The 14,596-nt window shown below is 37.7% G+C and overlaps 1 long non-coding RNA gene across 1 annotated transcript in view; it reads left to right on the top strand.

Moving 5' to 3' along the window:
- Positions 1 to 14,596, top strand: part of LOC122421540 — a 21,755-nt gene extending 7,159 nt beyond the window's left edge. Inside the window, exons 2-3 of the long non-coding RNA XR_006263515.1 lie at positions 10,226 to 10,329; positions 14,462 to 14,596. This is a non-coding gene — a long non-coding RNA (uncharacterized LOC122421540). The remainder of the gene's footprint in view (positions 1 to 10,225; positions 10,330 to 14,461) is intronic.

Here is a 14,596-nt window from a genome sequence, read left to right as displayed (position 1 = left end):
CTCAAATGTTCTTTCAGATTACTCTTCCTAGGAACTCCCTGGTGGTACAGGGGTTAAGAATCTGCCTTCCAGTGTGAGGGACGTGTGTTCGATCCATCATCTGGGAACTAAGATCTCACCTGTCCCAGGCATAAAGCCCCTGCATGACTCAACTAGAGAAAGCCTGCATGCAGTGAAGACTCAGTGCAGCCAGAAAAAGAAAAAAAAGATAATCTTCTTAATTTCTTTTAATTTCCTGTTTTAACTACTTTATCCTATCATCTGTTAGATAAAATCCAGACTGATTACAAGGCTTTCTACACCTGCCCTCTAGCCTTATCTCTTACCTTTTTGGCCCTGTCTTGTATTGGACATGACTGAGCGACTAAACTGAACTCAACTGTATGCCTCAACTTCATTTCCTCTAGCCAGACTGATCTATTCGCTGTGCCTCCAAACATTTCATATTCACCTTCCATGTAAATATTCATACTGCCTTCTATTTCTGGAATGATGCCCGGAATAATGTTTTCTCTTTTTTCAACTTTTCAAATCCTGCCTATCTCTCAAAATCCAATTCAAATTTCATCCTCCTCTTACATCAACCAAAAATGATGACTTTCTTTTTTTTCCTTCATTGCTGATAGGGCTGTTTTACAGTTTCAGTGTTTAATTACACACTGCTTTTTACTGTCATCTAACATGATTGCAGGTACCGGAGGGCAGTTCTGAGCTTTATAGTTACCTGAATCTTTCACAGTTTCAAACGGTTCTTAGTATACTCAATAAATACTTACTCAAATCAGTAAGTGAAAAACTGTTCTTTAAAATGGGTGAGATAGCATCTTTTAAAATTACACACATTCTTTAATAACTAACTGATAAGCCCCAGAACACCTAACCAATTCTATCTAGCAAAATTGACATTAAAATTTTTATTTTACAAAAGAAAAAAAATCAGAGAAATGAAAGGCCAGGGATGTGGTAATGAAACCACCTTATTTTCCTGAACTAATTCTATTCAAAATATTCCATTCAGTTAAAAGATAATGATATCTTTGGACTTTCTGTGGAAGTTTCTAAAGAAGCCAGTTGCTATGGGGATTGAGAAGACAAAAAATTTAAGAATATGATCACATTTATGCATATGAAGCTACCATGTCTAAACCTGGAAGACATTTATTTGATGGAGGGGGTTCACAGAGGGGAAAAGAATGTGGAAATGAATTGTTGGGGGAACATGTTATGGTGGTGGAAGTCAAGATACAGTTAAGGTGGGTGTTTATTTTCTTAGAGGGAAAATTGTGTGTTTACTAAAAATAAGGAAGAACAAAAGAAAAGTTAAACAGAGGGCTGGAGAGACTAAATTGTTTTCTCTTTACTTATGACAGGTTTTTACTCCTGAAAAAAATTGTAGATGTCAAAGCCAGTAGTTGAAAAGGAGGCTGCTGGGACTTTGAACCAAGCCAAATCAGTGGCTTTCACTGTTTTATATCCCCCTGTCACTCTTAGGAATATGAGTCCCACACTGCAAAAATAAAAAGCCCATTCTTTTTCTTACAAAGAAAGTTATGTTCGTAGCTATCGTTCTTTTATTTACTATTTGTAGTAAGTTTTACAGACATTAAAATGCATTTTTGCCGTTTGGAGAAATATTTCCTGTTACAACTTTACAAAAGAAACAACCCCCAGCCCCGCCTCCCATCCCGCTTTCCTCGATTACTACCTGTTTTCTCTGAGTATGCCTGAAAAAATGGTGGCAGATGCATTCAGCCTTGTATGCTCACCAGATGGTGTAGGTTGATGGAGAGTGAAATTTTCATTCTGGTGCTGTTCTGAGTCCTTCTCTGGTGTTCTTGCCACAGTTGGAAATTTCTGGCCTAGAGGACATGGACAAGCCAGGGAAGGGTTTTTCATGACAAAAGTGAACTATTAAAGAGATGAAGGTATTCTTCTTTCAGTTCCTGAAAAGAGAACCAGCAAAGATGTTTTGTGATAAAGAGGAAAATAATTGAATTAGATATTAGATTCCTTTGATTAAAAACTATCTATTTTTTGAATTACAGCGTCCTATAAGATTAATACATTTTATCGTAACCAATACAAAAATACACAAATGCACTAAGTAGAGAAATGAAAACCTTACCTGCTTTGTTCGTTCCCCTAACTCCCATTTCTTACAGACAACTTCTGTGAAATCCTTTGGCTTTGAAAGTTTGAAATAGAAAAATATTCTCTAAATAAACTTTATGTCTGTTGAATAGTTTTAACTTTAAGAAAGATATCTGTTTCTGATAGTAAGAAGGCATTGCAAAGTGTTATAATTTCTTTTCTTTGGCCGTTGTGCCTGGGAGTGTTTGTTTTGTTCTGTTTTTCTGTTTCATGAGAAGGTTTGGCCATGACTTACTACCACCATTGGGTGGCAGCCTAAATTGCAAGCTCTTAAGAAGTCATCCTCATTGGGTTCTGTGAAATTCATCTGAGAAATGATGACTTTGCACAGATGTTTTTAAAGGGAGAGTTGAATAAAATTTTCCTCTTATTCTGAGAGAGAGAGAGAGAGAGAGAGAGAGAATGCAGCTGAGCAAAGGAAATAACTAATGACCAGATACCTGGGAGAAAATCCTCTCTTCCAGTAAGTCATTTGCTCCTGCCCCATCTACTCTCAGCAGTTTAAGAGCTACTGAACCCTCTTAACCCTGGGAGGATCAAATGAGATAACACGTGAAAACACCTTATCAAATGTACAAAGCTGTGCAGATGTGAAAGATGATTATCATTATAGCATGGATGCGGGTTGCTTTCATAGCCAGTTTTATTGGCATGATTGCTTTTTAAATGGAGTCATCTGTGTGAATTAAACAATTCACAGATCTGCAAAAACTATTGCACATATTTATTTTATTTGAAGTCACTTAAATCAAGATCTAAGTAAAACCTCATCATACTTCTGGGATGGCAGGAATTAAATCTAAATATTTATGTAATACTCTCCTGTGCCAAACATTGTGCAAAAATTCAGGTTCTTGAGTGAGTGAAAGTCACTCAGTCACATCTGACTCTTTGCGACCCCATACAGTCTATGGAATTCTACAGGCCAGAAGGGGATCTTCCCAACCCAGGGATTGAACCCAGGTCTCTTGCATTGCAGTTGGATTCTTTACCAGCTGAGCCACAAGGGAAGCCCAAGAATACTGGAGAGTGTAGCTTATCCCTTCTCCAGGGGATCTTCCCCAATCAGGGATGGGCTTCCCTGATAGCTCAGTTGCAATGCAGGAGACTCTGGTTCAGGATCTTAAATGGTGCCAAATCATAGTGAAGATCATAGCTCTTGTAATTGATCATTGGACCTCATTGGAGATGCCATTGTCCAGCTAACTAGGTCCACTAGACTCTGTTTTACCACTGTTTGTAGTCCATGCTTGGTGTTAGGAATCTTTGAGAGGACTAGGGGGCCAAGTGTTCAACTTCTCTGGGTGTACCACACAGACACCCTCTTGTCTTGCATGCTCTGTGTCTCACTAGACCTTCTGAATCCTTCTGACCTCTTTCTAATACTGAGAAAACTTTTCCTTTTACCTTTTGCTGCCTCAGAAGGTACTCTGGCTATCCCATCTGGCTTCAGGCCTCATGGATGTACTTCTTCAGTGAGTGTAGACACTGCCAAGAGTCAGGAAGAACTGTAGAATCCATGCAAACTTGTGTTCTGTGGACTTTAAGATCTTAAGGGGTTGTCTGCCCTCTTGAAACTATTGAGGTGTATATAGAGAAAAATACAAACCAAAGATTCAGAAAGTATTCTACTCCAGTGACATACAGAGGTGTCCTCTTGGCTTCAGGGGGGCAGAGCTTTGGTGAGTACACCAGTAAGATAAAAAGATTGTGTCTTTTTATCTGGATGAGTAGAGCACTCAGCATTATCTTCTTGATTTTTTCTTTTTCTTGCCATACATAGACTAAAGAATTGTTTTTCTATTTTCATCCAGCTGCTCTAATTTCAATATAAGAGAAAAACACTTTGTCTGTCATTAACTCTAAAAAGCAATAATTATAATAGTTTATATATTAAATATATATTTATATATATATATATTTATATATATTTAAATATATTTATATATATATATTAAATATAATAGTTTATAATAGTTTATAATTTACAGTTGTCAATAAATACTCCCATAACATTAGTGAATATTGCTTCTCTGGGCTGGTTATTGTATTTGGATTTTTATAGCAACATTCAGACTATGAGGAAGCTAAGTTTGTTTGTGCTGCTTAGGGGATGGGTGTTGGGAACCATTGGTTTTGTTGATTAAATTACCTAATCAGAAATTAATTACTGTAAGTTAAATTCATAGCTGTTTGGAATTTAGCAGCTAAAATTCACGGATCGAAAAATGTTAAATTTTTCAATATAGAAACTTTCAAAAATATTTAAAAATACAGAGAAGAGAGTTGTCTAATTAAGACTCATATGGGGACTTGCCTGGTGATCCAGTGGGTTAAAGTCAACCTTGCAATTCAGGAGATGCAGATTTGATCCTTGGTTGGTAAACTAAGATCCCACATGCCCTGAAAAATAAAAACACTCATATACTCACCAACCAGCTTAATTATTAATTCATGGCCAATCTTGTATTCTTTTTGTCCCATCATTTTCCTTCTCTCTATCCCTCTTCCAATTATTTTGAAGCCAATCTTCAGTTCAGTTCAGTTGCTCAGTCGTGTCTGACTCTTTGCGACCCCATGAATTGCAGCATGCCAGGCCTCCCTGTCCATCACCAACTCCCGGAGTCTACTCAAACCCATGTCCATCGAGTTGGTGATGCCATCCAACCATCTCATCCTCTGTTGTCCCCTTCTCCTCCTGCCCCCAATCCCTCCCAGCATCAGGGTCTTTTCCAATGAAGCAGCTCTTCACATGAGGTGGCCAAAGTATTGGAGTTTTGGAGTTTCAGCTTCAGCATCAGTCCTTCCAATGAACACCCAGGACTGATCTCCTTTAGGATGGACTGGTTGGATCTCCTTGAAGTCCAAGGGACTCTCAAGAGTCTTCTCCAACACCACAGTTCAAAAGCATCAATTTTCGGCGCTCAGCCTTCTTTATAGTCCAACTCACATCCATACATGACCACTGGAGAAGCCATAGCCTTGACCAGACAGACCTTTGTTGGCAAAGTAATGTGTCTGCTTTATGTATGATATAATTTATTGGTAAACATTTCAGTGAAAGTGAAAGTTGCTCAGTCGTGTCTGACTCTATGTGACCCCACGAGTCCATGGAATTCTCCAGGCTAGAATACTGGAGTGGGTAGCCTTTCCCTTCTCCAGATCTTACCAACCCAGGGATCAAACCAGGATCTCCTGCATTGCAGGCGAATTCTTTACCAACTGGGCTATCAGGGAAGCCCAAATGTTTCAGTGGATATCTCTAAATGGTAAAGGACTTAAAAATCAATGTAATCACAAAGCCGTCATTGCTCTTAAAAGTCAAACATGATGAAAGAATGCTGCCTCTTTATTTAAAATTTAATATTAAACTTATGTCAATAGCATAAATCTTCATATAGTAACATATACTGAAGGATATTCTGGACATGTTGATAAGTGAAAGACCAAATAATAGAGTAATTTTTATAACATGATTCAATTTCTACTTTAAAGGATTATAAATAACCACATCTATTTTTGTTTAAACATGTAAAAGCATAGACACACATATAATACATCAAACCAAGAATAGTTGTTACCTTTAAAGTAAGATAGTCACAGTTGGTATTAGAGATGGGTATAGGACTCTTAACATATTCTTTAGTATTTTTTATTTATAAAGTATATGTGTATTACTTTTGAAATTAAGTTTTCAAAAAAGAATTCATGAAAGGAACAACTTAAATTATATCAGTATGAGAAATGAGAGACATTTTTATTTTATTTTACTTTTTTTGTGTGTAATAAAGTTTTATTAAAGTACAAAGGAGATAGAGAAAGCTTCTGACATAGGCATCAGAAGGGGGCAAAAGAGTACCCCCTTTGCTAGTGTTAGTAATGGAGTTATATACTCTCCAATGAATCCAAAGAATATCTGGAGGTTGTAAAGACCTCACCAGACCCACTCCCATAATTTACATTTTAAGATAACAGAGTTGGCCAGAAGGTTTAATCCAAAGATTGTCCTCAGGCAGGATACATCCTTGTAAAGACCAGACCTACTCCCATAATTTACATTTTAAGATAACAGAATTAGCCAGAGAGTTTAATCCAAAAGAGACATTTTTAGATCAGGCTATTCTGTTCAGATAGTGTCCCTCAGTTGAATAATCCTTACTCCTGGGTTAATAAGAGTAGCAGTTAGCATGTATAGAGTGTTGGCTAGGTGCGGACACTTTGACAATTGCTTTCAATCTGATTATTTGTTTCTTGCCATGACCCTTTGAAGTGGGTATTCCCATTTCACTTATGAAGAAACGTGATCTAGAGCAGTTAAATAACTTGCCAGAGTTTGGAAGAGGCTGACCAGGCTTGGAAATTAGGTGCTGGGACTTCCCTGCCCATGAACTTGACTGATGATTCCACTTCCCTTGGATCTAAAGGTCTCACAGTTACAGAATGAGTTTCGTTATTTCAATTCATACTTGTTTGACTCTTGTTGCTGAGTATCTATGTTAGCTTTAATTACTTTGTTTTGCAATATTTTACCTTATTTTATTTTACTATAAACTTAATAGCTCAGGCAAGACCAAGTAGTAATTCCTCTTATTTCCCCCCATTGTCTGCAGAATCTGGCCCGAAGGACTAAGGGGAGAAACAACCTCAAAAGAGCATCATGCTTTTCTAATATAAAAAACATTTAAATGACAGGCAGAAGGTTCTTGTCAATAGCGGCTTTATGTGCAGTTATCCAGCTACCTAACTTTTCTTTCTTGCTGAAAATTCTTATAAAGCTCTTCTTAATTTTCTGTTCCCTATGTTCAGTTCAGTTCAGTTCAGTTGCTCAGTCGTGTCTGACTCTTTGCGATGCCATGAATCTCAGCATGCCAGGCCTCCCTCCATCACCAGCTCCAGGAGTTTACTCAAACTCATGTCCTTCGAGTCAGTGATGCCATCCAGCCATCTCATCCTCTGTCGTCCCCTTCTCCTCCTGCCCCCAATCCCTCCCAGCATCAGGGTCTTTTGCAATGAGTAGGACAGCGGAATTACGAGTATATGGGAATAGAAGTGCCCAGCACTTTTATTTGGGATACATTTTACGTTATAGATGTAAACATGCTAAAACTATCTTTTTAAGAAAGTTGTTATGGATTAGTCCTTGCATACTGTAGCAGATTTATTTTTCGCAACTTGACATTGGCATTCGCAATGCTTTGGGCTTTCTCAGAGTATATTTTTGTTGTTGTTCAGGAATAACAAATTAACTTATTATTTAACATAAAAAATGCAATAGGAAAGCAAAATAGCCTATATAACAAAATACCTACAAACACACATAGTAGGATGCAAAAATTATTTATGTATTCTATATATTGTTATATCCTTTACTTACTGGGGATAATTGAGATATTACGGAGTATCCAAAAGAAAACTGTCTCTAAACAAGGAAAACTGATCCTTACAAAAATTTGCTGAAATTATTCAATTAACTTTTTAAAAAGATGTGTGTTTTGAAATTTTCTATCCTTTGCACTCCTTGTCTCTGTTCATCCTGTCAGGGAGCAACAGGAGTTCTGTAGATTTTAAGAAAATGCCCCGTTAGTCTTCCAGAACTTAGACCACTTGATGCCCTCTTCACACACAGTGAAAAAGCACAGCATGTACTTCACACAGTGAAAGAAGACACTGCCCAACCCTGGTTGCATTATTAAAATAAAATTTGAGCTTTAGTAATTTAGATTTAAAATTTTGCGCTTCAGATAAGCTGAATGGTCACTCTAATGGGTAGTTCAGTGTTTGGAGAAATAATTTAATATTAATTCTTCTGCAAATGTATAGCTCTACTCTGTGTCTCTGTCTGGGTACTCCAAAGAGGTTATTTTGAGGAATCATCTTATAAGTACTTGTAATTATGTTTGTTTAGATGTTTTAAAATAATTCAATTCTAATTCCTTTGAAAGTGAAAGTTAGGAGGTCCAGATTGAAGGGGACTTATTGCTCTGAAAGGTGAAGAGTTTTCCACTGACTAATGTCAGAAAATGTTGTACATGCTTTGGAAGCTTTTAGGTAATTTAGAAACCATATTATAGAAAACCCAGTTATGTAACCTTTCCTCTAGGTAGGTCTCACACCCAGAGTCTGAGGAAATTCATGAGTTTAGGTCTCATAAGCTGCAACTGTATTCCTCCAAGGAGATGTATTTTTCCTGTGACTTATATACCATGATTGGCTTTTTAGTTATTTCTTCCTCTGTATTATCTTCCAGTTGTTGCTAGAAAGTAAGTATCCAGACATGGGTGTTTGGTTTTGTGATAAATGCAACTTTAATATAAAGAGTTTAACAGAGGATGATTCTGTAAGATTACAGTTTTCATGATATTTTAAGTGTTAGAGCTAGAAATTTTCTTAAAGATCTCCACTCAACTCTTTATTTAACTCATTAGGAAACGGTGGTTCCAACAAAGTTAAGCAACTAGTGGCAGTTCTAGGACTAGACAGGTCATATTGAACTATGGATACGTGTTTTGCCTCTGAAGTTCTACAACCTGCCCCTGCCACTTATTAGTTCTGTGACCTTGTGCCAGCTAGGTCATCTGTCTGTGCCTCACTTTCCACATCTTAAAAAGGGATAGTCATGGTACATAGTTTGTTGGGATATTATGAAGATTAAATAAATGAATGTGAGTTAAATGCTTAGCACAGTGCCTGGTACATAGTGAGTACTGAAGAAATGCTGTTAGAATTCATGTTTCTTCCCTCACAGTGGATTGCTTTATGGTTGTGCCACATTGTCGCTCCTGACATCACTTAAATATATTTGATATGGCATTAAAAATATTTCATCACTGTTATTTCTCATTAGAATTGATAAAATATTTTAGAAAAGAGCATATTTAACAAGTATCTTAGCTATTCTTTTCCATGTGTGAGATGGCCATGTAATAAATGAATGGAAAGGAAAAAATTAAATGATGTATGTCTGAGTATATTCAGATTGTACTTTATATAATAAATTACTTTTTAATGCAGCCACAATTCCTAATTTACATCAAGAATTGTCCACTTCAGTGGCTCATTAGATAAATTGAGCCCAACTAACCAACACAAGCTTATTACAAATGCACATCTGGAATGTGAAACTATTACAGGAAACTCATTGGAAGAGAAATTTCCTGTAAAGGGAATCCTTGATTTTTCAATAAAAGAGGAAATATCTTTTCTGGGTTCATATAGATAATATGGATTTAGCCATGATTTGTTCTTCAATTATAATCACTTACTGCCTTTTAAAGAGAGATTCATGTCTTTGCAGGTTTCTATGAAGATATACCTCTGCAGCAACAATGGCTAATCTTAGATCTATGATACTGTCCATCAGTTAAACCATTAGTGTCAGCTTTATGCATTGAGCCATGTGTAGTGAGTTAAGGTCTATTTCTATTCTTATTAGATGTATGTAGCAGATATTTTAGGCTGCCTACTCCACTAACATAAAATACACCTCCTTGGAGGAACACAGTTTCTTGCTATTAGAATCCTATTTTTTCCTCAGATATTAGGCTTTAGGGGAAGTTGGAGTAACCCTCAACCTTACAGGGAGGTAAATCTTGAGTAGTCAAAACCAGGCATTCTAATTCTCATTATTACCCTTCCAGTAGTTGATTTAGACATGAGTTTGTGACATAGTTTTGACCAATGAGAGTTGAGAGGAGTCTTTGGGAAGGAGGGTGCTTCTGGATAAAATTTATACATAGAAGGAAACATTTCTGCCTCTTAATGTTGCCATCTTTATATAGTGCCTGGAACTGCAGAAACTGTCTTAGGACTTTGAGGAGGGGGACAAGCCAGCATGATTTCACTGGCAGAGTAGACAGACAGAAAGGCTTGCTTCCTATTTGACGTTGTTAAGTTACCCAGTGAACTCACCCTGGAGCTACTCTACCTGTGGACCTCTTGTTTTGTGATATAATAAAAGTCATTGTTGAAACCAATTTTACTCAGCCTTTTACTATTTTCAGTGGAAGCATGTTAATTGATTCAATGCAAAATCATGTAATTATAATTCTGGTTTCTGTATATTCTTTGCTTGTAGCTGCCAGAATGAGCTGAGGTCTGAAAATTGCTCAGCAGGACCAGGCATAGCAGGGACCTCTCCTTTCATGGTTTCACTTGCCAATGACCACTGTCTTGATAACTGTAAGTATTTAAACTTGTACTAACCAGTTACATTTCTTTATACTTGGAGTTAATGTTTTAGTTATAATCATGTAAATATTAGATTATAAAATTATTAACCCTCATAGGGTCCCATTTTGCTGTGATTTCATTTCCTTTTGGGTACCCCATCATTTTGGGGCCAACCTGAATGGGGGGTTACTTCTGTCAGTGTAAGGAATGCTGTAGATCTTTTGTTACATTAGCACAGCAATCTCTTTTGAATTGACATAGTGTTTTCCTACCAAAAATGCTTAATTTGGGTGTCTTAAAATTAACTTTCCTCCTTTTTTAAAAGTCATGAGCACAGAATAATGCAATAGCAGCTGTAGATTAATAAGACTGAACGAACATATGTGAGAAAGGATTCATGTTGTGATAAGTGAAACAAAAAATTAACTTACATATATTTCAATATATTTAATTTTTCTTTTGGATGATTACTAGACATAGGCATTAATTGATTCATGTAAATTACCAGGGTTACAATTTATAGGAGACTTATAAAATAAATACATTTGGTTAATTGGAGAATGATCAAGTCTACAGGGAGATCTTAACACCTTTAAGAAATTCTCCTCAGTTAATTTCACACTGCATTTTGGCTACTGTCTCTTCACACACTCTTACTGTGTAGAGTTACTGACAGAGTAGCATTCCCCTTCTATAATAGTAAAGGAGGAGTCACTTTTCATATGGATTCATCAAGAGATTTGTTATTAGTTACCAGACCATGAATGTAGATGATGGAGGGTCTCAGTAAAGGGTGACAGTGTCTCTTTAGGTATTTCATCAGTCATCTAGGCAAAGCCAACTGTGAGTGAGCTGCACAGGTGGGCCTGTTCAGAGAGACCGGTAGGAAAGTGCCCAGCTGGGGCCTGGGCCCTTGGCATGGCTTCTTTTCTTGGTGTTAAATAGACTAATAGATGATGATCACTGTTCTTCTTAATCAAAGAACAAAACCCCCATCCCCTTTTCTGGTAGATAGGCTGCTGTATATTTAGAATGAGGAAAAGAGAAACATTTGCATAAAGCTTAAGAAATACCTGCTTAAAGCCTGTTAATTGAGAACACCTGCTTGCCAGCAATTTTTAGTAGGTACATCTGTAGAGAAAGACTGGGAAGAAATCGTTCTTTCCTGTCCCATGCAAGGCAAAACGAAGGTGTAAAGGATGTCACTGTGGGTTTTTAATTTCTGTCCATAGACAATTCAAAACCTTTTTTAGGACTCTGTCTGCTTTCTGGGAAACCTTCCTCCAATTCAGTCCCTAAGGAAACCAGCCTTGGAAAATTAAAATTCTTTCACTTTTAAGCAGAATTCAGGAAGTAGTATGAGTAATACTGAGATATTATTTGGTGTATCATTTGATAGGAAGTGAAAATCATGTGAGTCTCAATCTTCTGGCCTCCTGAAATTTTCTCCCCATCTTGCTATAAAGAATTAAAGTGCAGTTTTTGCTGGAGATGAGAGGCATCTCAAATTTGGGAGAATATTAGGACAGGCCCTAAAAATTTTCTTTAATGGTATCCATGAACCCCCAGCCTCATGTTGAGCTCCTTTGGGGAGTAAAAATGTGAATATTTGTTGGGGCCAAGGGGTTTGGGTAGCTGTTGTGCTGGACTCCATAAACTTGACTGCTTTTTCAGAATCTTACACAAAGTGAAATAACAGTCTTTTTGAAAATCTTAGTATGTCTCATTTGTATTAAGGAGTGCCAAGAAAATGTGTGTGTGTGTGTGAGAGAGAGAGAAATCACAGGACAGAGCAGTGATTACTTGATTAGCCCCTACATCCTCTAGGGGAAACTCCTTCAAGTGCTGAAAGCTTTCAAGTTCTGTGTTTCATTTCAGTGGTGTGGTTTAGTCACTAAGTTCTGTCTGATTCTTGTGACCCCATGGACTGTAGCCCACCAGGCTCCTGTGTCCATGGGATTTCCCAGGCAAGAATACTGGAGTGGGTTGCCATTTCCTTCTCCAGGGGATCTTCCTCACTCAGGAATCAAACCCACATCTCCTGCAGGTGGACTCCTGCATTGCAGGTGGATTCTTTACTGCCTGAGCCAGTAAGGGAGGTGAAATCCCAAGGCTTTTTGGGTCACATAAAGCCCTAAATAACAGATTATATTCATTTTCACATTTCAGAGTATTCTTATTATTTTGCAAATTTTTTGTCTGGTTTCTACCCTGTAATGTAAGCCCCCTTTATCAGCAGATCTTCTGTATTCTAATTCTTTTGTATTCTTGCATGTGACACACTCTGCAAACTGCAGGGATTCAGTAAATCCTGATAACTTGCAAGTTTTAACTAGTAGATAAGATAGTCCTCTAAAGGTTACAAAAAAACTTTGGCAATTAGCAGCAGGAGCAGTCTTAAGCTCTTTTCTTAAAGAATACATTTAGGGAAGGATGTGTAAACATTTCAGTTGTCTTGGTAGCATTCTTCCAATGATTTCCACTTCTTTAAGTAACAGACATAATTTAAGCACTTTAGCTATTGTTGTCATCTAATCTATTAAACACATAATTGTCCAGTATACATTTTCTTTTATTTATCCCTGTCAACTATACCATATTTCCTGTTTTGTTTCTTAGGATGTTTTCATTGTTAGTTCAAATGCCAGCTTTCCTGCCCAGTCAAGACAGATGTCAAGTACAGGAGGGAGGCCAGGTCTTTGGCATATCAAGACTTCTTTGCCCTGGGCTCATTTAACCCACTATTTGCTGTCTATCACTAGAGTGTGCACCTGACCAACGATTAGCATTTAATGGCAACAGTGAAGCCTGTAGTATCCGAGAGGTGCAGGTATCCAAGGCTGCTGCTGCAGGAAGAAGCAAACACAGCAAAATAGATATATCTGCCTTGGTTAATAAAGATCACAGACAGAAATACTTTTTACCCCCTGTGGACATGCTGGGATTTTAGAGTTGATGCTATTAATCAATCTGTCCTAAAACAGAAATAGTTGCAAATATGTATTATACAGTATCTGTGGGATAGAAAACAAACCTTTAACTAAGCTTGTTTTTTTTTTGAGAAGTTGGAAAATGTTGCCAGCCTGTTTTTTATGTAATTGAAAATGTTTAGAAGCTTTCCTGAAGAGTTGATTAATATATCAAAATCAAAAAAGGCAATTTTGAGTCTAATTTTGTTTGTTTACAGTATTCTTGCCTTTGAAATTCTTCCATGCAGGGTGAAAAATGACTGTCAGTGTGAAACAAAGTAGTCTATTGAAAAGAACATTGTGTCTAATAGGAAACAGCTGATACCAGCCCAGTGAATGCTATCTGGTATTAAAAGATAGTATTGTAATTCCAAGATAGAGAGTCCAGATTTGACCAAGGGTTGGGGTGGGAGTTCTTTTGCCCCACCTACGTCTGGAGCAAGAATCCCAAGGTGAAGAGTTGGTTGGGAGGCTCCTTGGTCCAGGATGGAGGAACCAGGATAGTTTGCAACTTTGATTAGCTGCACAGAATAGAGTATCCCCACAAAGGCAGAAGTGATACCATGAGGAAAGGGTTGGTATTGCAGGAAGGGGCACCCCTTCCAGGGTCCGAGAGCATGCTCTTGTCTAACACTCGGAAATGAATTGTCTGAGGAGACACATGTGCTGACAAAGCAAGAGACTTTATTGGGAAAGGGAACCTGGGCAGACAACAGGAGGGTAAGGAAACCCAGGAGAACTGCTCTGCCACGTGGCTCACAGTCTCGAGTTTTATGGTGATGGGATTAGTTTCTGGGTTGTCTCTGGTCAATCATTCTGACTCAGGGTCCTTCCTGGTGGTGCACGCCTTGCTAAGCCAAGATGGATTCCATTGAGGAGGATTCTGGAAGTATGGTAGGACATATGGCATCTCCTTTTGATCTTTCCTGGTTGGGGATGGCTTGTTAGCTCTGGGTTCCTTACCAGGACCTCCTGCTATAAAATAACTTACACTGGTGAATACTATGTTGCCTGGCCTGGGTGAGTGGTTTCAGTCAGTGTTTCCCCTAACACTGGCATAGCTTTTATAGGAGGGCCTGAACTTTTACTATATTCCAAGAAGCTTTTCTGAGAGCTTCTTGATTTTCTAAATACAAATGAACTGAAGTAGTTACTTATATTTTTGTTCTCAGTTTTTGGAAGAAGATGCCATAGTTCAAGAAAACTTGCTATACTAGGAAAAAAACAAGTGAACGCTAACCAAGAGCTTCTGCCTATCTGATTAAAAAATGAGTACTCTAGGAGTTTTTCCAGTAGTCATGTATGGA

The sequence above is a fragment of the Cervus canadensis genome, chromosome 18 (assembly GCF_019320065.1).
Source record: "Cervus canadensis isolate Bull #8, Minnesota chromosome 18, ASM1932006v1, whole genome shotgun sequence".
In the NCBI taxonomy this organism is placed as follows: Eukaryota; Metazoa; Chordata; class Mammalia; order Artiodactyla; family Cervidae; genus Cervus; species Cervus canadensis.
Note: the sequence above shows the minus strand (reverse complement) of the source record. Positions and strands in the feature narration are given on the sequence as shown.